Consider the following 24,490-nt stretch of genomic DNA (forward strand, 5'->3'; position numbering starts at 1 on the left):
CTCCCCCCTCCCCCCAAACACATACATCTGTCCTTAACCCCTCCTCCACAACACAGATGACCTCTCCATCTTCACCCCTACCCCTTTTCACACCCACACACAGCAGGGCAGGGAGGAAAGCTCTGACCTCTCTCTCTCTCTCTCTCGCTCTCTCTCTCTCTCTCTCGCTCTCTCTCTCTCTCTCTCTCTCTCTCTCGGTTTCGCCAGTGCTTGATAGATGTGTTAGCAGTGTATGGCACTCCAATAGAGTTGGAAGTATGTAACCTTGAGCTATTCACAGCTAGCTGTACCAATCCTAACAAGCAGAGATAATGAGGAGAACTGTGAATTTCAACAGACAGACCACAAAGCCAAATTTAATTGGTTGTCAAGACCACCAAGGAATGTTATCAAATTGTTTTTGGGACCGATGTTCACTGAAATGTTACACTTGAATTTAAAATTTTAACTTGCCTACATTTTTTTATTTTAACTTGTATATGCTACAATTTTATACAGTCTTTGTTTCTTTTTTGAGATACGTTAAGCATATAGCTAAGACTACACCATCAGGCAGTTTGTAAACTTGTAGCCTATTGCTGCTGTTAGTTACTGTAGCTGTTAGTTACTGTAGCTACTCAACCTGATCTCATGGTATTTCTTAGTAAGACATAATAAGGTCTGTGCCTTCAGGTTCCTTAAGACTTTTATGAGACTTGAGGAAAAGGAAAATGCATTACAAAACTACTACTACTACTACTACACCGAGTTCAAGATTTTGTCCCTGACATGGCACATGCTGAGTTTTAAAAATCAAAATGCTATTGAATAAAGAGTTTTGCTTTTCAGCAGTCAAAAAAGTCAGTAACAACAAAAGAATAATGACCTCCAAATCTTTCCCCTTATTTTAACACCAAAGGAAATTAAAATTCCATTGTGCACAAATGAAGGGTTTCACTCCAAAACACTACATATCCATTTTGGAAAAGAAATTACTACCTGATATTAATCAGGCAATATTTGAAAAAATAAATCCCATCCTCAAAAATAAACTACCTTGTAAGCAACTGCCTTAAGATGACGCGTAAAATGTGTGTAAAGTTTTCATGCCAGCAGTCAATATGGGGGAGTGGGTGTAATCTTAATATCTCATTTTGGAACTAAATTCTTCAAATTCACCATCCTCTATTGACATGTTTCTGTGTATGGCCTTGTGCATGGTTGTCTTTAAGCGTATGCATACAGGAGGGGTAATGGTAAATGATTTAATGCATGCACACTAATACTTTATATGATTTAGTGCATGCACACACGTGTGTATTATGCATATTGTGTGTACAGTGCAGAGCTCTCCTTCACGTCTCCCTGTACTCCGCCTATCAAATCAGCAATCCAGATAAGTTGTTGGTCTGGTTTCACAGCAGACGCAAGGAGTAAATTAAAAGCAGTGGCTGACAGAGAACCATATGGTACCACTCTCTGCAAGAGAAAAAACACAGCAAAGATTAATTGATAATAGCTGGCACTTCCACCACCTCCAACAGGGATATTAGTGTGTGTGTGTGTGTGTGTGTGTGTGTGTGTGTGTGTGTGTGTGCGTGCGTGCCTGCATACATACATGCATGTGTGTATGCTAGCAGATTTCAAACAGCATGTTTATATTGAAAGGCCCAGGAGGGGGACCTGTCAGACAAGATGGTTTGTATTGTCGGTAGCATCAACATGCTTACATTTTTAAACTCGCCGTCTTGTAAGAGATGCTGAAGACTTAAACAAGCAGCACATTACTCATGTGTGTGAGCTTTCACTGCACTGTTGGATTCTGTCGTTAAACGTGTGTTCCTTTGATTATGGCTGTTTGTCCATGTGTCTGTGTGTAGCCTGCAGTCCATTCATTGTAAATCCTATAGCGCTCCCTCTCACAGTCGCTGCTGTGGGAGGGAACAGCTGAAAAGATGTCTTTAACACTGCTACTGAGCATGATTGGAGGGATTCAACTAGCAGGGTGGTGTGCCGAAGCCCACACGCTCTAAACATTGTGATAAGAAAATCCTGATTGCCATTGTATCTCCATGGTCTCTTGTACAATCCAATGGTCAGTGACCCTCTCCACTCCAGGATTGGCTGGAATTACACACTGATCACAGCAGGGTGCGATGATGACTGGGTGAAGCACCCTTCAGGGTGAAAAAGACTAGAGGGGGAAGTGAGGGGAGAGAGGTTGTCTTTGATTGGATGGACTGATGCAGAGAGAAAGAGAGAGAGAGAGAAAGAGAGTGAGAGAAAGAGAGAGAGAGAGAGAAAGACCACTCGGGGGAAATCAGCTCTCTCCACTCATAAACAAATTCATCATCAGCTCTGACAAACCACACGCCGCATAACGATGAGCTTAAGTGCACAGAGCAGGAGGGAGGGAGGGAGGGGCGGGAGGGAGGGAGACAGAGAGACAGAGAAGGGAAGGATGAAGGGGAAAATAGGAGGTAGACTGAACAGCGGTAACCATCATGCATCTATCTTTCATCTATGGGTAACACTGTGGCCCATTCTTTCTCAGATGTTGCAAAGAAGAACTGAGGCATATTATAGCTCAAAACTCTTGTCTCTCAGTCAACTGGTTGCCAGATCATTCCTTACACTCCCTGTGGTGTGTGGGGTGATGAGAAGGCATTTATCACCAGATAGGCCACACTATTTCAGCAAAAGTCTTGATCTGGGTGGCAGATATTTACTTTTACTGTTCGATCTTGCCGCCAAATTAGTTTCAGTTGTAAAGATTTTAGATCAGGCCAGTGGAGTATGGGTGGAGTAACTTGTACATATATATATGTAATAAGTGATGATGGTAAGTGATGGTAGTCTGGGTGTGGTGCAGCCGTGGAGCAGCAGAGGGGAGGACATGGACCCTTGAGATGGAGGAGCAGAGGGGGAGCCAGGGGCTGGACTGACAGCCCATAATTACGGCTCATTTTCAGTCATTAAGCCATGGAGTGTGAGCAGCTCTCACACTGAGGGAAGGGCCCTGATTAATAATGAAGCCCCCCTCTCCGCTGTCCAACACGCACACACACATACACACACGCACATGCACGCACACAACCAGACGAGCGTGCGTATACCCATATGGGTGCCCATTACGCGCAACACGCACCTACACACATGTTCATCAAATTCTAATGACTGGCACGAAGAATCTTTTTTTCTGTATCTGCACTTTCACTCTCACTCTCTCAATTAGGTCATCATTCACATGCACACACACACACACGCACACACAGACACACACACACACACACACACACACACACACACACACACACACACACTCATTGCACTGCCTTTCTGCTCAATATAAAAATTGTTTTTCAAATATCCCAAAAACCAACACAACTTCCCCTTGTTTTCCACTGTCTCAAAGACCCGGGGAGCTGTCCAGGAAATTGGTGGTGCTGAACTTCAGCTGAGCACACAGTTGAAGCCTATTCCTCCTCCTCAGCCTCCCTCCCTCCTCCCTCCCCTCCCCCTCTCCTCCCACGCCGCCTCTCTCCCCCCCCTCCTCCTGTCTCTTACCCCAGTCTCTCCTCCTCCACTCTGTTCTGGCTGGCTGTCAGGGGACCCTCCGTTCTCCTTTGAACTCCTACACTGGCACCCCGCAACGATCAAACTTAGAGCTGCTCCCTGCCATGAAATATTTACCACACAGAAGGGACATATTCCAGTCAGTGTCGGTCGAGAGCCTGGTACAAAGGTGCAACATGAAAGATAAAGAGAATATGAAAGAGAAAGAGAGAGGGGGGAGGGGTGGGGTGGGGGAATTGGGGGGGCTCAGTCCTTTCTGCCATGAAACTGCGAGGGAGCAGGACCACTCAGTTAGCATTTTATTGAATGATGTAACATTTTGGAAAAAGGATTAATAATGCATCTTATTCCTGAGGAGGAGGACAAAGAGGAGGAGGAAGAGGAGGAGGAGGAAGATGAGGATGATGAAGAAGAGGAGGAGGAGGAAGAGGAGGTGGAGGAAGAAGAAGTAGGAGGAGGAGGAGGAGGAGGAGGAGGAGGAGGAGGAGGAGGAGATGAAACACATGGCACATCTCAATGTCACCCAACAAGACCCATAAAGTGTTTCACTCTGCCACATTGCATGATTTCTATTCAATTACATTCCACTCTGTGCCATGCTGCAATTCCTACTTAGCCTTACTGCGAACAATTCAGAGACTGTTGATGGTGTTGTGGAGCTTCGCCTGTTATTGAATTCAAACATCAAATCTCATATAAATCTTCATTTGGGGACTCGAACCCCGGATCTATCCGAGCTGCAACTCAGAAATACACTGAGCACAAAGAAACACCGACTCACAGTTCGCTACTATGCTATTCCCCTTTGAACCTGTTCAAAGACTGAACAAAAACAGAAGATAACAATGTACAGAGCAGCAATGTTTAGTTCAGCAGTGTGAAAAACCCACCTCTGCCATCGCATCGCTCTGTTATTTGCAGGTGCCACCGATTCCCCAGTCCCACCACCCCACCACCACACACACACACACACACACACCGGCACCAGCAGCACCAGCACAGAAAGGGCCAGGACGGAGCTGGCTGGTCCCAGCTGGTCCCTGCTAACACATTCCACTGCAGCCTAATGACAGCGGGCCCCCCAGCCTCTGTGACCCCGGCCCTAACACCCCTTCATGGGCCCCCAGGGATCCTGCAGGGCCAGGAGGGGTGAGGAGGAGGAAGGATGGGGAGGAGGAGGGGGAGGAGTGACACAGATGAGGGAGGACACTCCAGGTGGTGGGACAGCTCTGAGGGAATTGGAAGTCATGAATATATTAACTGACAGGAGGGGGAGTAATGAATTCAAATTAAATTATACGTGCCGAGCGCCACACGAACACGAGCGAACACGCCAGGGATATTTCAAGGGGGCCGAAATAATTACACCTTTCAGGCAATTTGATAAAAAGGAAATATGTGTAAGACATTTAGAGATGCAAAACTGCCAACGTGTGCCACTCTCTAAGAAAGTTAGATACTATCAGAAAGAGAAGTTTGATGGGGTTTTGTTTGTGTGGTTTTGTGTTCCTTTTTTCTTCCTCTACCTTGGCATTCTTTGTTGCCTTTTTTCTTGGCATTTAACACTTAATCTTGGCAATAATACAAAAAATAAAAATTAACATTCCTTTAATTTTTTTCATGATATATTTATTTCATTTTTGTTTGCCTTTGTCACACCATTGTAAACAACAATATGCCAACATTTGGTTATAGGCTACAGACCTATAGGGCTGTAGTCCCAGGATGTTTTCCATCCAACAATAATTTGGCTTTGGTCGCAGGGATGAAATCTAGGGCTGTTTCCTGGCTGAAGCCCATAGGCTTGGCTCTCGTTCCAGGCCTTTAGTCCCAAGGCTGCATGGCCAAGGATTTGGTCCTTATGCCTGTGGTAACGGGGCTGTGGTCTCAGGCTGACCCCCAAAAACCAGGGCCACACCAGGAGGTGAGAGGGAGTCCAGCTGTCTCCTAGGGCTGGAATTGACTGAGGCCGATAGGCAGGCACAAACCCCCCATCTCATCACCCACTTTGTCCCCCAGTCTGTCTTCGCTTCGCCAGGGGCAACTGTCAGCCCAAAATCCCCTCTTCTCTGGTCTGGGGCCAGGTGACCAGAGGGCAAACAGGACCAGGGGATGATTGGTCTAGAACAACAATCAGGACAGCAGTCCCTGAAATTGTCCCTGACCACAGAGGAGAAGGGGGAGACTGGAGGAGGGCAAGAAGAAAGGAACAGGGGGTGAAAGGCAGGAAAGGAGAGGTCAAGTTGAGGAGGAGTGTGAGTTGGTAGGAGGGAAAAACAGAAGGAAAGGGAGAGAAGTGGGTAGGCCAGTCTTCTACACTGCCTGAGGCAAGAGAGGAAGGAGGAGAGGAGAGCTCCCCTGCCTATTGTTCAGCTGATCCTATAAACAATATCCCAATCCCTGTGATCTGCTAAGTATTAGCCTGTCCATACGGCCCTCCCTGCTTCCAGCAACACAAACCAGCCAAAGTAAACAGGCCAGATTAATAAAGCTCTCTTGATTTCCTCATAACAGGCTGATTATTGACATTCAAATTCCAGACCCTTTTGTTGTTTCTGCCAGTTATTAGGCTTCTCTTGGGGTCCTGCCACCACGGCATTCTTTTTTTTTTTTTTTTTTACTATACTTTTATTTATTCTATTTCTTTTTGGATGAACAATTCTAGACTAGTATAATCAGACAAAGATCCGCAAGAATCACACTCAATATTAGTGGGGAGTGGAGCAAATGCAACATTTATAATTTTCTCTTGCACAAAGTGTAATATGTGAAATACAAGAGCAATCTGCAAGTAATGGCAGACAGTGTGCTGTCTGCACGTCAATGCGCTGTGTTAATTATGAATTCTGAAGGCCAATTAAAAACCACAGTCACACTGGGCTTTGTTTCAAGGTTTCTATTATTTGGTGAGACTGAGAGATGGGGAAAGATATGGAGAGAGGCAGAGGAAGATAAAGGAAGACTGAGATGAGGCAGGGATAACCGGTTATCTCAGCTTTCACATGCCTTCAGCTTTGTCCTTCCCTTACCCTCCTTCCCGCTCTCTCTCTATCTCTACCTTTCTATCTCTTTCGATCTGCCACAAGTAATCTGTTTTTCCTTTAGTCCATGTCCTCATGTCCTCTTTCAATAAAACATGCTTACTTTGAATATACTGCATCTAAAACCCATATCGCACCATCCCCCCACGCTTACTTTCCCTATGTAATTTTCTTTTCTTTTTTTGTTTCTGCATGCCCTCTCCATCTCCTCTTTATCTTGTTGAACAGACCCATATTCCCACTTCTCACCTTGAGGAATTACATGGATTTGGGCACTTAAGGCCGGCCTGTACACCCACATGCACACACAAATTAATAAAAATAAAGAGAGCATGTCATGCAATTTATATCATCTTTACTGTCTACCCATCATTAGTTATGCACAAATGCAAAGTGAGACTCTTGTAGCCTGATGGATAACAGTTAGAGAGGATATGACTGGAGAATGGGGACAGCAAGGTGGGACCAGTAACAGCTTTGTGTGTGTGTGTGTGTGTGTGTGTGTGTGTGTGTTATGTTGCAGATTAGGAGGTGCGAGACAGCAGATGGGTATGTCTAAAAAAGCCCCAAGCCCCCAACACCAATCAACGATTGCGGGGTGGGATTGATGTTGAGGTGGCAAATTATTTCATTAGTGCATGATGAAAACTGATAACAAGATATGAAAATCAGTCCTCATGTCTGTACCAGACAAATGAAAAAGGTTCCGACATTTTTTCTTTTCGATCCCTCCCAACCTCCCATGACATGATTACCCTCAAAAAGCATCATGGCTCCTGATGGGGCAAAACATTTGAATCCAGTATCAAATTCTGTGCAAAGTATGTTTAAATATTGTGTTAAAGAACATTTATATATGCTACATGGCTCCCACAGGACAGCTGCTCATCCAACCTCCTCTTTGCTTCATAAATAAGTATATGGCCATATCTTGCTGTGTCAGTCCAGTGTGTGTGTGTGTGTGTGTGTGTCTGTGTGTAAATGTGACAGATGAACATGGACTAGTGTATGAGCAGAGTGGCTGATGACAATGACAGGACTTGATGAGCAGATATAGCCCACTGCTGATGCCCTGACCATATGGATGGGTATTGTTGTGCCTCCCCCTCACTACCACAGATGGTGCCTGCAGCAACACAACACAACAAAACCTACGCCATTGTTTTACCAGTAGCAATCATAATAAGGGGAAGGAGGGAGAAAGACAAGAAAAATAATTACTTCTGCACCCAGGAAAAATCTGTCCTTCTTCGGTGCTGGTGTCCAGAAGGGCAGATTCCTGAGAGAAAGCAGCCAGAATGGTTGTTGGTAATTGACTGATATGGTAATGAGTGCCTAATTATACCCGGTAGACGGGCGCAGAGGGCCGCCTACACACTGACTGCCCCGTGACCCGCTTTCTGACAAACTGTCACTTCATCTCCCCACATCACTCAAGGGCTTATCAAATATGACCCCGAAATAGACAAGCGATAATGTACACACAGACACACACACACAGGCACCACTTGGACACACACACACACACACACACGTATACGGATATGTACAGTACACTTGCAGGCGTGGTACACACACAGAGCCATATGCTTGCACGCGCTCTAACACTTAAGTGGGTGTGTGTGAAGATTATGACACACAGGCGCCTTCATAAACAATCAGTGGGTACAGTGAATAAACCAGTCTGTCAAGTCATGGCAGAAGTCAGTAGTGTCATTATGGAGTTCCTTATTATTGTAACTGCGCAGCCAATGTATTTCACCTCGGTGTCCTAGGGAGATGTAATACATAATAGTACTGTATAGCCTATGCACTGCTATAAACACCAATTTTCAGCGTCCTTTTCAGCTGTGTAATGTCTCTGTCTGAGCAGGGGCTGTATTGTCAGATGTATTATAGCTTTTTCAACCCTATTGTTTAGTCCTATTACCATGCATCTGAGGGGGGATTGATATGCTGTGTATGGATAGATAGGGGAAAATAAAAAGATGCAAGATGATAACAGTGTACTTGTCACCTCACGTGCCATAAATGAAAATATCACGTAATTGCAGAGCGATCACATAACGAAGCCTTCTGCATATGTTCTTAATGACCGGCATTTTAGTAACGCTTCACTTGAAATCTAGTTTATACAACATTCAACATCTGAAAAACAGATTTATAGCAATTTTCTGGCACATTCATTCAAATCTTATTTATGACAGTGATGTGGATGGTGTGCAAACTTACTCGGCAGGACTGTCAAATTAAAAGCCCTCTTGACCGATAGGGATTGTAACTGAATCAAATCCACAGAAGCCTGGTAATATCAGCTGATTTGATAAAATGAAATTATTATCCCCATGGGGAAATTGGGTTGCTGCAGCTGCAAATAGTATTAGGATGCAGCAGGGGGAAAAAACTGGACTAAACATATAAATAGAATATGAACAAGAATGTAGAAAATTGGGGTTATATAAATATATGTAACCAAGAAACACATTAAAAGTATTTATGAATGGAAAGTATGGGGGGAAAAAGCATGGGTTAAAGCATTATTAGGGTGTGTAACAGCAGCATAACTTATTGGGGTAAAGAAGAAATAAGGGCAGCGTGTACGATATGAGAAAACTTGAAATACATGCTATATTTAAATATAAGCATATGTAAATATAATGTCAATTTATCAACATGTATGCAATATGAAATAGGTGGAACCATTATACCATTATAAGTGTCAATACCTATATATGCAGTATGTAACAATGAGATATGGGAATCTGACGAAAGCAGATATGTGAATTTACAGCAATATACATGCAAAGAAAATGCACATGGTGTTGATGTAGAATACAGATAGTTATTGTACATACCATTGAATTGCAACAATAAAATAAAAAGGGGATTATTATGTTATGTTAGTTAAATTCTGGGTCACTCTTTCAGCTAATTACAATAGTGGGGAAAATGATGCCACGCTTTATTACAGCTCTTTGAATAATTTTAATATTAAAGTGTTGTTAAGGTGGTGTTTTAAGTTTGAACATTTTACTTAAAACAAACATGTCACAGCTCAGATATAGTGTTGGATTCAGAGAGAACAAACTGCGTTCATGACAGAGATGCAGGATAGAGGTAAACCTGTTTTATTATCTTTGAAGTTAAACAAAATATATTGTGTTCAGGTCAAATATACTGTATTAGGACTGTGTGAAACAGAGATATAGTGACTTAGATGGACCAATAATCCAAAGACATACAAAGAAACAGAGATGGAGAGGCAGAGAGTCGGAGGAGGAGAGAGGTCTTGTGTATGAAGGACTTCCTGCACCTGGTTATGAATCACAAAATCCATTTTATCTCTGTAGGAGAAGGCTTGATGGTTCTGTCTGAGAAAACATTTCTGATAGAAACCTGTTTATGATTACTTCATGTTGTGCACAGATCTACCTAAAGGTTTCAAGGCTACCCATGCATAGTCTCAAGTAATTATAAAACAGTTCTATATGGAAGCATTAAAGAGATAATTCAGTTTTCAGAGTCAGACAAACTTGTGGATGCATTTTTTATCTCTCTGTTTGAAGGAATGGGAACAGTTAGCTGGAACTCTCAAAACTAAAATAGAGCTTTTACCTTCTCCAAAGATGGATGGCTGGTCTAACAAAGCTATACATTGTCATTCATTATACTCCGGCTCAAGTAAACATGGCTCTAAAACATACTGCTCTTCCTCAAAGGGCGACATTATTAGTTTATATGGTAATCTTTGATAATAGTGAAGACCGATACATGGCTAGCTAGATAACTCCTGAAAGTTTTGAGTTTACAAAACTGCACTCTCGTGAGAAGAGAAAGAGTAAAAACTATGAGTTTTCACAGTGCAAGTGGCACGTATTTGGGGTACATTGTAGATGTTGGAAAGAGAGAGAGAGAGAGAGAGAAAGGGAAACTCCACATAGACCACTGATACTCAGTGTACGGTGGGGGGTCTGGGTATGGGAATACTATATGCAGCAACCCAGATTCTCCACTGTCCAGGTGCTGAAATGCACACACTACACACACCACACACACACACACACACACACACACTCACACACACACAAACGCACGCACACAGTGAAACAAGGGAGGGAAAGGGATTTCATGTAAATATGTTGATATTTTATCTTTGTTCTTGCCACTAATAAAGAACAATCAATTGACGAACAGAGAGGCAGAGAGAGAGAGAGACACACACACACACACACACACACACACACACACACACACACAGACACGCAGAAAGATGAGCACTGGGCAGGCGGGAAGTTGCCTGTCATGCAGTGTGATCATGTATCATTGGTCAGCATGCTGGGTCAGACCCTCGGAGTATCAGTCCGCAGTGAAGGCCCAGCCTCCAGATGGCCTTGGCCCAACAGGTGGTCGCTGTGCGGGGGCTGGGCTGAGAGGTCTGACATCTGCCGTCCACAGCCAGCCCTTCACACACACACACACACACACACACACACACACTGCACACAGTAACATAGAGTAGTCTGCGGCAACACTTTTTTCTCCCTGTTCTACGTTTGTGGTGTAGTGAGATCTCAGAGCCCCGGGGCTCAGTCTGCTACTGTCTGTCTGTTTCCTCTATCAGATTTCACACTCATCTCACACATCTCAGCTCAGTATGGGTTCATTTCCATAGCTCAGGCTTCAGACAATGACAACAACTCATTAGCATGTATGCACGGCCTTGGATCGTTGTGAACTGGCAAAGAATGAATATGGATATTATGTGTAGTCCTTTTGTTTTATTTTCGTTTTATTGTGCTCATTTATTGTATTTTTTTGTGCTCTGTCACACAGCAATACTGTGCGCAGCCTTGTGCTTGTTAGTTTACTGATGTTTGTTTAATTGCTCATTCAAGAGTGTGCTACACAGGAGACATGCCTCATTGGTAAAAACCAATGACTGTAAGGTAAAAACTCAATCACAATGGGAAGTGGGTTTTTAGTGCCTTTACAGAAAATCTGGCAACTTATTGGCAGTAGCTTTCAACGACTGGTAACTTTAAATCGTCAGAGGGAGATTGCTTTTTCATAGTATGGTACCTCGGAGCTGTATATAAAGTTAGTTTCTCACTATCTTGGCATATCTTGAATGCACATTTCTGTTCCAACTCCCTTTCCTGCCATGAGGGACAGCTTCAGTTATGGCTGGCTGAAAGAGAGAAAACAGAGCAAAGAAAGTGTGAATCATGCTTGGCAAGTTAAAAACAGCCTGATAGAATAGTGTTGCAACCATGCTCATTGTACGCCTTGTTCATAGGCTACTGTCTCATCAAATTAATTATACAGTGATAGCAATGATCGCCTGGCTTAGAGAAAGTATTTTCTTGTTTACTTACTGCATTGAGTCCAATATACTATACTGCTGCCTTAAAATAAAACATTACATTCATTACGGTTATTAAAGTTCCCATGAAAAAAAAACAGTCAGAGGGGATTTCGCCAGAAAACCCTGATGTCAGTTTCACAGCTTTAAGGGTGAGGATTTGCATTAGGTGTTGGCAAGGCTCTCTGGATGTCTAACAGTGTGATTACACTGTATGATGTGGTGGGGGAAAAGCAGAGAAGCAAGTCAATTATAGCCAATTTTGCCAACACAGTGGTCAATTTCCTCACCATACTTGCTTTTGTGGCAGGAACATTGGGTGTTGATCAAAATAGCTTGCATCCTAATCTGGGGTAAAAGCTTGTGGCTAGAAGACATTTGGTTAACCCTTCAAATCACACCTCCGGTTATAATGAGAAAGTAATAAAATTGTGTTTGTTCTTACACAGAAATGGTTCTTTCCCAAAAAAAACTACAAACCTAAAATGAACACAGTTATTAAATGTTACAGCTTTGCTTTCAGTTGTTTTCTCTGGTTACAAATAAACAAACAAACACGGCTTTGTTTTGATTGATTTTCAGGACTCTTTGATCTGGGAACAGAATGATTGTGATTGATGAGTTATCTGCAGTAACATTTGCTCCCAAGTCATGGGTGAACACAACACAACCTGAAAGCTAGTCAGAGGTGGTCATGATAACAAACTAAATTTACAGCAGCTCATTTTTGAACAGAATGATTATAATTGAAAGGGACGTCTGAGCTAGGCTGTATCAAAGACTGCTTGGACTATTCAGTGCTTTGCTACCTTGTGTATCATCATAATTGTGAATATAAAGGATTACTTGAATACACGTGAAGCAATGATTCATTTTTGCAGAATTAATAACTAATTTTTTTCATTAACTTTTTGTCACACTGCTTATTTTGAGAAGCACATCGCATTCTTAAATCTACATTTAATCACCTTTCAAATGCAATGATAATTGTCCTGTATGACAGAAAGAAGTCTGCCACTGTTACAAACACCAGGTCAACAAAAGGATTACAGGATTATAATCAGAATATGTATTGATAAGAGTTGATATGTATTGATAAGTAACATTTATTGTGGTATTAGAAGGAGGAAGGCATAAGAAAGAGGCAGACAGAAGGCAGTGATCTCCTAGAAAACAAAAGAAGTTGATTTATTCTTCATACACCGTTGCTATCCTTGTCTACCTTCAGTTGACAGGTCTCTAGGTGTGTCCATATGGCACGCACATGCACACACACACACACATGCACACACACACGCACACACACACACACGCACACGCACAGGGTGATAGGGGTTGAGAACAGATGATGGGGACTACGTCATATGTGTGTATGTGTGTGCATAGGAGAGGTCTCGTTAGCACCACAAGTGTATGGCTAAATTACTCTGTGTCTCCTCCACCCCTCCATCACACCTGCTCTCACATCCTGCAGCTGTCACTAAGCTCTGTCAACCAGCACATCTATCTATGTATCTATCTATCAAACTATCTATCTATCTATCTATCTATCCAACTACCTATCTATCTATCTATCTATCCAACTATCCAACTATCTATCTATCTATCTATCTATCTCCATCTCTCATCCTCTAGCATACAAACAGTTAATCCCCTCATTACTGGGCTTCATAATGCGTGTAGGGGACAGTAGTGGAGGGGTGAGGGGGTATTGACAGATGGCATATGGACCGTGCTGTGTCAAGCCACAGGCAGACAGAGGCAGCACCAGGGCGATTTTACACTATTTTATACCACATCCAAGACTAGGTGGGGTCCTTCTGATGCCCGTCTGGTCTGACTGGCCTGAGCTAGTCCATTTTTCTCTATCTGATCAATTTGTATGGGTCTTCTCTGTCTAAGTGTTTCTTTAAAATGACTTTTTTCCACCTTTACATGTCAGAATATACACCTATTTACTGTAATAATACATGCCAAAAAGTGTGCATTTTTTTATTTTCTTGTATTTTTATATCAAACAGTTTCTCTGCCTAACAAGTCCTGCTATCCAATTGATTTACAGGTTAATTATTTTTACCACTTTTAACTCTCCCCAACATCCTGTTTCAACTGGAAATACATCCAATTACAGAAGCAAGATGCTCTCAAAATGCCATTTCATTGTGACTTTAAACAAGATTCCAAGATTCAAGATTCAAGTAAACTTTATTGTCCATTACTGCAAGCAACATGGAAATGTATCTTTGCCTTGTATCAGGCTTGTCAAACACAAAACAGAGAGACAGCAATCAAAAACAAAGTTAAAAAGAAATGCTAAATAACAACAACAAATAACAACAACAAACAAATGCAGTCTCTCCTTCCCGTTCCTGCTCCTGATGCCCTGAACTGCCCTCGCTCCCTTGTTGCGTTGGATTGTTAAATCGCTATACCTCTTTGCTCTTGTCTTTCATGTCTTTACTCTTTCACCTCATTAACCAAAATGTTATGCCCTGCCATGTTTTTTTTGTTTCCCCATTGTGGAAAACTTGGAACAAAAGAAGAGCAAGGATGACCAAATGGAGTGGAGTGAAAGAGGACAATGGCCAGCAGAAGTGAAAGGTTAAGAGGTCATGTGGGTCGTGACCCTACTGGCCAGTTAGTTTTAACCCGGTCTTTGCTGCCACCATCTCCACAGCTTGTCATGACTGGTTAGGTCATCTCTATCCACCCTCTGATTCAGACACACACAGCAGGCCTACAAATTATAGGGAATATGTGGAAAATAATGTTCGGATGATAGAAGAGATGCATTTCATCTGTCTTACTTCAATTTCTTTTCTTTTCTGTTTTCTACTCTCCATTACCTCTTTCTTTCTTTCTATCTTTGCTATTTTTCCATTTATGCTAACTGACATGGCGTGACCTTCCTCCAGTATACAAGCTGGCTCCCAGAGCCTGCAAAGACCTTCACAATATTGCTTTTGAACAGGGTCCAATAAACAAACAATTACAAGAGAGGAAGACATATCAGGCTGAATTGCTTCACGATGGTGAAGCGTTTAATTTCTGATTTCACAGTCCTCTGGAACAGGGGACAGGGGGCCAAGCCAAACAGCACTCACTTTCCCAGGGACACACACACACACACACACACACAGCCACAGACACACACACACACACAAACGTGCGTACACACAATATTATTTTCTTGCCCTAGTGTTCTTGAACTGCCTGTAATTGCATCTCATAGCCCAATGTCATGGCTCCCGTTTTCAATTTAATGTATAGATGTAACGCATTGTGGCCTGAGGAAAACATCCATCTCTATCTGGGTTTTTACATGCTGCTCATAACTGAATTGCATATTGAATAATTCAATTTGTAGCCATATATAATCACTACATATTGTGGAGAGTGACCACAGTTTCACTGCCCACCTAATGGATTGATTCAGTTATAACAGTGGGCTGGAGTAAGTAGTTTTCCTACTGGCTTCTCTGACCGCAACGCATCCATAAAGACCAACATTAAGCTACACACAGATCAATACACACCGCTAGGGGAGGATGTTTAGGTGGGGGGGTGTAAGAGGAGCTTGTGTAAGATCATGATGAGGCCATTCCTGTGTGAAAGTTGAATGTTCTTCCCTCGATCAGCTGTCTGGGACCCAAATGATTTCCTCAACCCTCCTTTCTTGCTCTCTGAGCCGCTTTCACATCCTTTTACAGTAATTACACTAACCTTGAATATATTATTTGAATCTTTCATAAACCATTAGGGTTTTTTAATATTTCACTCGTCATAATTGAGGTTATTTATAGTAATATGGCAAAATATTAATCAATTGGCCACATATCTGACTTCTCATTCTTACTTATTCAGTCTGATATTAACTCATCCTACAGTAATAATGTTTAATAATGTAATAATGCAATAATGTTTATTTGAAGAGTAGAAGGTGTGGGTTACTCATCTGCTCATGTACCCCCCCCCCCCCCCCCCCTCTCTCTCTCTCTCTCTCTCCACATACACACACACACACACACACTTGCATGCCCCCATTGTTCCTATGGTATTGTTCTCAGTGGCTTTGTGTGTATCATTCGCCCCCCTGATACATCTGCCAGCACCCGATCCATTGTTCAGCACCATGCCACACAAACAGGCATCAATTAGGCAGGCTGTCCCTTTCTGTAGCAACATGATTGTTTTGGCCTGGTCTCCATCGCAGCACCTGTCTCACACATGTTGGAGTCCTTTGATGGGCCGTAACTTAACCCTTGCTCAAATTACCCGGGGTATAAATAGCACGTGCCACACAGGTCATGTTCCTGGAGAGAATGCTCATCTAATGATTAGCTCAGTTAATTTCTCTATACTGTATAGACTATTAGGACTGACAGTGGGACAGCGGGTCCGACACAATTGTCATGTTTCACTTTACTGGCCCAGTTGAGGCAGAGGGGCGTCACGGGTCTTTACACATATGAAGGGCTTTGCTGATAAATTTTCTATATGTTTCTGTTGCCTGAAGCGATCACTGGTTCGATTACTTCTGCTCTCAAGGGGTTTTTTTTTATCAGGGAGGTCAGCTGTTGTTGTCAAGAGTTCACTTGATTTAAGAGTGAAAAAATATCTTTAGATGAGGTTTTGATAGGGCACTGAATGTTACAGCTATTAGGTTAATATTAGGGTTAGACTGATATATCCATTTGCCGAAATATCAGACCAATATTGGCCTTTTATGAAGTATCAGATATCGACCAGTCACTGTCCACCACAGACACATAACATCAATCTGTAAAACCAGCAATAAAATTGAATTTTCTTTGCACATTTTATTTATTCATATAATTGTTCAATTATGTTTTTTGTAAATTATCTTTTTTTATTTATTTTAAGGCCTAATATATCCCAGAATAGGTGGGTCACCCTGCCTAGAGGAGCTGCTAATCCACCTAAAAGAATATGATTAGTATGAGTTTTAGTGTCTGAATGCTTCATGCTTTTCCACCCTGCTAAGAACAGATTTATGGGGAAACACTGACTGGTTGTAATTTTTTGGCATGACAAAGACAACTTCTGTGTAAGTATTGGCATCGGGTTTCAACAACCCACATCGGTCGAATTGTATTTAGTTCTAACCTAACTTCCTTTCCAGATGAAACAAAAACAAATAAAAGGTCATAAATCATATAATCATTCCCTAGAGTCCTACTGTATAAGGAGCTCTCTCTCATCAGTGTGTCGTCTCTAGGGTCCAAAAACGGTAAGATACTGTACACTCCTCACACTGCAGTGCTAGCTTTTCTCCACATTAGTGCAGATCATTTCTTTTCATATTGTACTCTCTAGAAATTCGCTCCATTACATACCGTATGTTGGATCAGTAAACGGGCCAGAACAGTACCATACTATAAGTGTCATTCGGGTTCACTTGGGTTTGGTTTGGCTGGGAATTCTGACATATTATGCTCTTTCAACCCAGGCTGCCAGAGAGGTGCAGGAAGTGGAGAGCGGTGATTGGATAATGAAAGCCAGAGCCGAGCGCTGCAAGGAACCGATCTTCCCAAAGAGGAACCAGCCAGCACTGACAGCACACATGAAACTCATACTGTATGTACTGTACACCTAAAACAATCTTAAATAGGCCTACACAATAGCTGAATAACTGTAGTGTCTACACCGGTCTCAAATGCTGGGATCATAGCTGGCCTACAGTGTGGCCCTTGAGCCCCAGCTGCTGTGAGGGGTCCAAGTCTTTAACAAGGACCCTTGCTGTGACTACACACCGCTTGTTCATTTCACACCAGCTCCCTCATTAACCCCTGCCAATCAAAGATCAATCCTGAATGGGTCAATATACCGTGTAATACAATACAGTGTCACGCTGTTGTACTGTACATATCATGACTTTATTTGAATATTATTCACCAAATAATTAAACAATACCTGAGCTTGGTCATCTAAAATACATTAAAATCAGCCTTTAATTTGATATAAAAAAAATATACAGATATATAAAAATATAAAGATAATAAAGACAACAGCATTTTCAAAGGAGTAAACAAATCTTGAAAACACATGATTTAATTATGTTATTTTACAGTGGATCAAATGGCAATGTGTAAATGTTTCATGCAAATTTAATACAAATCCACACTAAATTATACAAATAGAGAAAAATACACAAATTACAGAGGTGTAGAAGAAGTCACATTCTAAGGTGTCTGTGAAACAGAGGCCGGTGCATATTTCACTTTAATATTAATTTAATACACAAATATTGAGACAAAACATCTAAGCAACAACAGTCTAATACAACATCATTCCATCCTTGGTTTCCATATGTCAATACCAACTGATATGTATTTCAACTATGTCCACACGGATGGAACAGAAGTAAATATTATCTTGTGTGTGAAAAGATACTGTTAATCTGTTCTCAAACTTCACGGTTTAAAAGAACCGCAGCTAATTAACCACACACCAAAACAGGAATACATTTTAATATTGATTCCCTTATGTCCCTGGTGCATTGTCTGTGTGCATGTGTGTGTATGTGAGCGCATGTGTGTGTGTGTGTGTGTGTGCACGTGCGCACGCAGGAGTATGATTATGAATATTTTAAGAGCACATTTAACATGGCGAAGCCGGAGCAGGCTCGGGGAGGGATTTGCGCCTACTCTTCAGCTAATGACCCCAGGCGCTTCCAGCAAAGCTTCTTCATATTTTAAAGAAAGTCGATAGAGCTGCAGCCCAGTCAGCAGCATTAAGATTCATACAGACGCCACAGGGACCCTGAAAAAATTAATAACACGCGTGTCTAACAATCCTTCCTGCGATTTAGTGGAGCACCCAAGCTCTCTGCCTGAAATGCAAAGTGGTAATGAATACACAGACAAGATAAATTCTGAACACGCATCCCCCTACCCCTCAAGTCAATGCACAAACACACTCTCACTCCTTCCTTCATCCGCACCCCCACACCCCCTCTTACCAAACACACTCATCACCTCCCCACACCCCTGACCGCAAAGGTATCCAGGCACACTCGTTTCACCGCTCTGCACTCTAAAGATTTTACAGTCTACTTTGTCTCTCTTTGTCATCTCTCATCCCCCCTCCAACCCCCCCCCCCCCCCCCCCCCCTCCTCTCATACACACAAACACACAAACGCAAGTTTTCTTTAAAAAAGGAAGACGAACAAATTTAAGGGCTCTTAAAGACTCAGAATGTGGCACTACGGAACAAAAGCTTTTTTTTCTTTACTTTGCCTGGCTATGATGAATTTTTCAGGACTTCTCATCTGCAGATGTGCAGAGGCATTGACAGGTCCTCTCACTGCAAGGTCAACCATTGTCTAGAATCCATCTCAGCAGCTCTCTACTTGTTTACAGTAGAAGTGTTCACATTGTACGGATAGTAGCACTTCCTATCTTCCTATGAGTTCCATCAGGGCTTGGGAGCTAAGTGCATGCGTGTGTGTGTGTGTGTGTGTGAGAGAGAGACAGAGAGAGAGAGAGAGAGAGAGTTTGCTGCCACAATGCTGGTTATAGATGTGTGTAAACGCTTACAACAGCTTAGAAATATCAGGAATGGAGCACATGCCTTGGCACTTACCATGGTGATATTATTGAGGTTTGAATCCTGAATTGTTGCATCCCTCCTATGTTACATTACTTTTCTCTATTTTCTGATAAACCAACAAACAAATAAAATGCATAATAATAAAATAATATCTCTAAAATATAGTGGATCAAGGCTGTAAAACTATCACTATTTTGTCAACCAAGGACTTAAGTTAACTACTATCCTTTAAAAAGTACCATAATTTGTTTTGGATTTGTTCTATCAATCATTTTGTAAGAGTAAGCCTCACCTTAAAACCCTTCATTTCTTTATGGAATAATCATAATAAACCTTTACTCAGTCTGGCATTGAGTGCATACTCTGCAAGGGCAGCCTCACCTCAGTGCTTTACAAAGCGGATAGGTACTGCACTATCCCAACAGTAGATTGAGTCTACAGTGTCTTGAGACTACCAGTAGGTGAGGCAGAGTACAGCGGGCTCCCCTCGGTGTCAGTGCAGTACAGCAGCAGAACTGGTAGGCTCTGCCCTCCCTGGGAGGCTAGACAGCATATGGCACCGTCTCCCAGTGAACAACACACCACCCAGGCAGCCTGGCAGCCTCAGAGGGTGTGTGCGTGTGTTTGTGTCTGTGTGTGTGCATGTCTGCCTGTGTGTGTGTGTGTGTGTGTGTGTGTGTGTGTGTGTGTGTGTGTGTGTATGTTTGCAAGAGATGGAACAAGATAGATGGCTGCCAGGATTCTTAGCAAAGACATAGAAAGTAAAACCATAGGGAGAAATAAATTGAATGAAAATAGCTCCAAATGTGCAAAAAGAGGATGTATGGTTCAGGTGACTTATTTCTCCCATAGCCACATAAGCTAAATCGACATCAAACATTATAAACATATGTATGGCTTTCATAGAGATAATAAACAACCATCTTCTGATGTGAACTGTGAAGACAGGAATCCATAATTTTTCAAATTGAATCAGGAACAAAAAAGGGACGGCAGCCTACATTGCATGTTAGACTAAAGAATCTTAACTTACATCTGGATGCAATATAGAACTACCACATGCAACTCTGGCATGCCTTTTTGAATGAGATAGCATAACCCTTCCAATTTTCAGAACCAGCAGATTGTTGTGGTGGCGTGTGTGGACAGAGTTAGCTAGTTGAGTTAGATTGGGGGAGCTGAAGTCCTGATTGTCTGTCTAGCAGAATAGTTTCCATTTCCTTGTGTGGGAGTTAAAAGGGAAAGAAGGGAATCAATAAGTCATTAGTGGAAAGCCATCAAAAAAATTCCGGAGAGATCTAAAGCCTATTATAGCCAGTAGGTCAGGAAGTTGGGTATCATCCATTTAGGGTGAGTTACCTTAAGACTACAGTTAAATCAACCTCATTCTGTCCATTTGACCAAGCTTTCTGCCTCTATTATTCAGAGCAGAGAGGTGTAAATTACAATAACAAGTTGCAGGCATATTCAGATAACCTTTAATGTTGTACAGCGTCTGTCCCCAGTGACTATGGATGACATTTTATAAAAATCTGAAGGAAGAACATCTCTGCGGACTAATTTAACTGCTCTCTAAGCAGCTTGAGTCCACGATCCTGTGCCAACCCAAACAATGTAGACCAGACCCACGGCATATAGCCACTCCAAATCCCCCGATGGACACGTCTCTCTCTAAGGCCATGATGAGAGCCTCATATAAGCAGCTCATCAGCAGCCTGTTTGCCCATATGTGCCTCACACCCCAAGGTCCCCAGTGGGTCCCGGCTCTGCGCAATGATACCATCTCATCTGCCAACATGGACCACTTGGAAAGCCCCCACTGCCTCTTCTGGTTGGCCTATTCTGCCCTCACTGGCTAGTGCTATAATCTGCATAGACAGTGTAGCCAGTCTGTCCACCAAGTCAAGTGCCAATTCCAGGATTGGCTGGCCAGTGAAAAAGACAGAAAGACAGGCACATCCTAAATCAGAGGGGTTAAGTGATGCATGAGATGCAGAGTCAGTGATGACACATGAAAAATCAACTGAAGCCAGATAAGATCAACGCATTAATGCAGGAACATATTGTCATGCAAACACACACAGCACGTAAACAGACATAATAAACTGGAATAACACACACTACCCAACACCTTGGCATATCCTCCCCATCTGATAAGTAAATTTAGCTGTTGTCCCACAGAGGGTTATCCTTGATGAAGAGCAGGAGGAGGAGAAGCAGGAACAGGGTTTTGTCAAATCACTAAGGTGTGATTCCCTGGGGCCAGTATTGATGATGACATATGCTGTGGGACGCAGACACGCAGACAGACAGGAAGGCCGGGTCCAGTGTCATGTCTGCAGTGTGTGTTTGCAGGTCCCGCGCGGTGATGATTCGCTTATCCCCCTGCCACAGCACATATGTTTGGGACGTGGAACAGTTGGACGTGGCCGAGGGCTAAAATGGGTCAGACCGACACAGATGGAGAAAAAAACTCCCACTGGGTCACTGTCAGATGACTAACACCCACAGAAAAGAGTGAGAGCGAGAGAGAGAGAGTGTGTGTGTGTGTGTGTGTGTGTGTGTAAGAAAGAGATGCCATTTGAAATTTGACAGATATCTGCTTGCCAACAACACGTCTTTGGAAACAAGGCTAGAAAAAACACTGTACCAAAACAAGACTTAAAATTCAAATTGGGTCATGCAGTGCTGGAGTAGCCAGGGGCAAATCCTGAACACCAAAGAAAGCCAGTGGATGCCAGGAATTATTAACATAAAATACAGCTATGTACTTTTATCAATGTCGCTCCCTCGTGATACAATATTTCACATATATGTGTAACCCAGAGCCCAGAAAACAACTTACAGTAAATGACTTGGGTTAGATTCTAATAAAGACACTATATAATTTTTACATAAGTGAGTGCTGTTATCAAATTTGGAGAGCATAACAGCTGACGTGGAATAAATGGAAAGAAGACAAATCAATCCACAGTACAGGAGAAACCAAACACATCTTTGGACAGATGGACATGGGTTGGCATTACTAGGGTCTCAGTAATGAAAGGGGAATCTTCCAGAACACAAGATTATATATAACTTGTAATGGGTACATCTCAGTTCATCGCGAAGATGCCATTGGAAATTCTTCTGTAAGAGTGCAGATCATCTCCAGACAAGGCAAACCTACTCTTGTTCAGTAATCCATTGTTTCAGTTAAAATGCATTCAGAGCGCTTTCAGGGAAATGTCCTTGGGTGTCAAAGCATCCATTAGAAATGGAATGTTAAGTAATAAATGTAGAGTTGAAAGGTCACCCATTTGTTTGTTCATTATAAAAATGGGAAAGCAATTCCTTTCAGAGTAATCCTCAGCTGCCTTTCATCTTGATTGTCAGCACCATTTCCCAACACATAGAAAATCATGACAGTGTATCTTTCACCTCAAATGAACCATGCCATCACTAGAGGACAGACGAGTCCCACTGCGGTAGGATACAAGCTCAACAACCATGTTGTCAACCATGCATTAGTATGTGGGTGGCATGTGCTCTGTGAGGCAGTCATATGTTTACAGTGAATCTCTTGGATGAAAGTCAAGTTTGCAGCTGCAGCCTCGGAATAATTCATCGCTATCCTTTTTACCCGGGAGGAGCCACAGGTAGTTGATGAAGTGGCAGTGCCAAGACTCCCAACTGGCGAAGACGAAGCGCAGCTGCCGGGAGTCAGCGCGGCCAGATGCCGCTGCTGACGTACCATGTGTTCCAAGCGGGGCAAGAGTGTGTTTGTGTGTGTGTTGGGGTGGGAGGGGAGAGAACGAAGCGCTTGCCAAGACATTCTCACATTGATGCCAACCTGACACATGCTCTGGTACTCCCCATGGTTTGTGTTCCCAGCTCAGTCTCTCTCTCACAGATCTGTGGGGGGTCCTCTCTTTCTCTTTTCCTCAGATGCAGTCCTTTGCCAGCCAAGATGGGAGTTGGCGCCTGCTTGCGGCCACTGTGCCCATCAATGGCGGGATCCTTTTAGGTGGTGTTCGCTGAATGGTGTGTTGGCAGCAGGCCGTTGGAACAGAATGCCAGCTTTTGCTCACTAGGTAGCATGTCTAATCACGTCTCGTCCATAACCATAACCATAACTCCATAACCATGTATCCTCTTACAAATCCACCTCTGACAAACAAACACACACTCCCCCCATCCTTCGTCCATCCCTGTATGTCTCCAGTAGCTCCATATAAGTCTCTGGATGGCTCAAATCCTAGTCTCCATACAACGCATGTCAAAAATATGGCCAACTTCCAGGAACTAAATCCAAAAAATGGGATGTCTGTGACCGATTCCCTTTCGTCGAAGGCGACGTTCGATGAATTTTAGGTTGTATCCTTAGAACATGCAGCAGTGCCATCTGCATCAGAAAAGACTGAAGAAGACTGAAGTGCAAATGTCCTACAAAAAACGATGCTCTGTGGAGATTACATAGCTGCTGGGGTAGCATAGCATCCCCTTGAATAGCGTTTTCCCTACAAATGGGAATGAGTGGTCTTTGACGATACTACTCCTGAGAACGGAGGGGAGTTCTCTGAAACAAAGGCTCCAATTTCGTTAGGAACATGCCATCCTCGTTTGCAGTGTAGGGGGTTTGGGGAGGGAAGTGAAAACTTTTTGAACGAGTGCCATGTCTGTACCATTCTCTTATCTGAGGCCCGCGACTGCCAGCTGGCGGCTGAATGTGCCCACTTGCACTGTGATGATGAAGCCAGCCAAGCTAGTTGGCACAATGAATAGTAGAACTGGCAAGTGATCTGAAGCCAAACACAGCTCTGTGTGGGGTAGCTGCATATCCACTGCATTCTCCCTTCCCTCGGCTCTGTCTCTAGTGACCAGCCTCTCCACGTTTGCAGGTTCTCAAAATGGGGGAGAGTCTGAGATTTTGTCAATAACCAGATGCCATCAAGCATCGAGTCAAGAACAAGAGGATGA

The 24,490-nt window shown here is 42.9% G+C and overlaps 2 protein-coding genes across 2 annotated transcripts in view; one reads left to right on the plus strand and one right to left on the minus strand.

Annotated features, from left to right (window-relative positions):
- The window catches only part of spg7 (SPG7 matrix AAA peptidase subunit, paraplegin), a 240,869-nt gene that overhangs the window by 140,835 nt on the left and 75,544 nt on the right, over nucleotides 1–24,490 (minus strand). The gene's annotated exons all lie outside the window — the stretch shown is intronic.
- The window catches only part of acsf3 (acyl-CoA synthetase family member 3), a 31,688-nt gene continuing 30,784 nt past the window's right edge, over nucleotides 23,587–24,490 (plus strand). The window contains exon 1 of the mRNA XM_071919539.2: nucleotides 23,587–23,604. The gene's annotated coding sequence lies outside the window, so the exon portion shown is untranslated. The remainder of the gene's footprint in view (nucleotides 23,605–24,490) is intronic.

The sequence above is a fragment of the Centroberyx gerrardi genome, chromosome 1 (genome assembly GCF_048128805.1).
Source record: "Centroberyx gerrardi isolate f3 chromosome 1, fCenGer3.hap1.cur.20231027, whole genome shotgun sequence".
Classification (NCBI taxonomy): Eukaryota; Metazoa; Chordata; class Actinopteri; order Beryciformes; family Berycidae; genus Centroberyx; species Centroberyx gerrardi.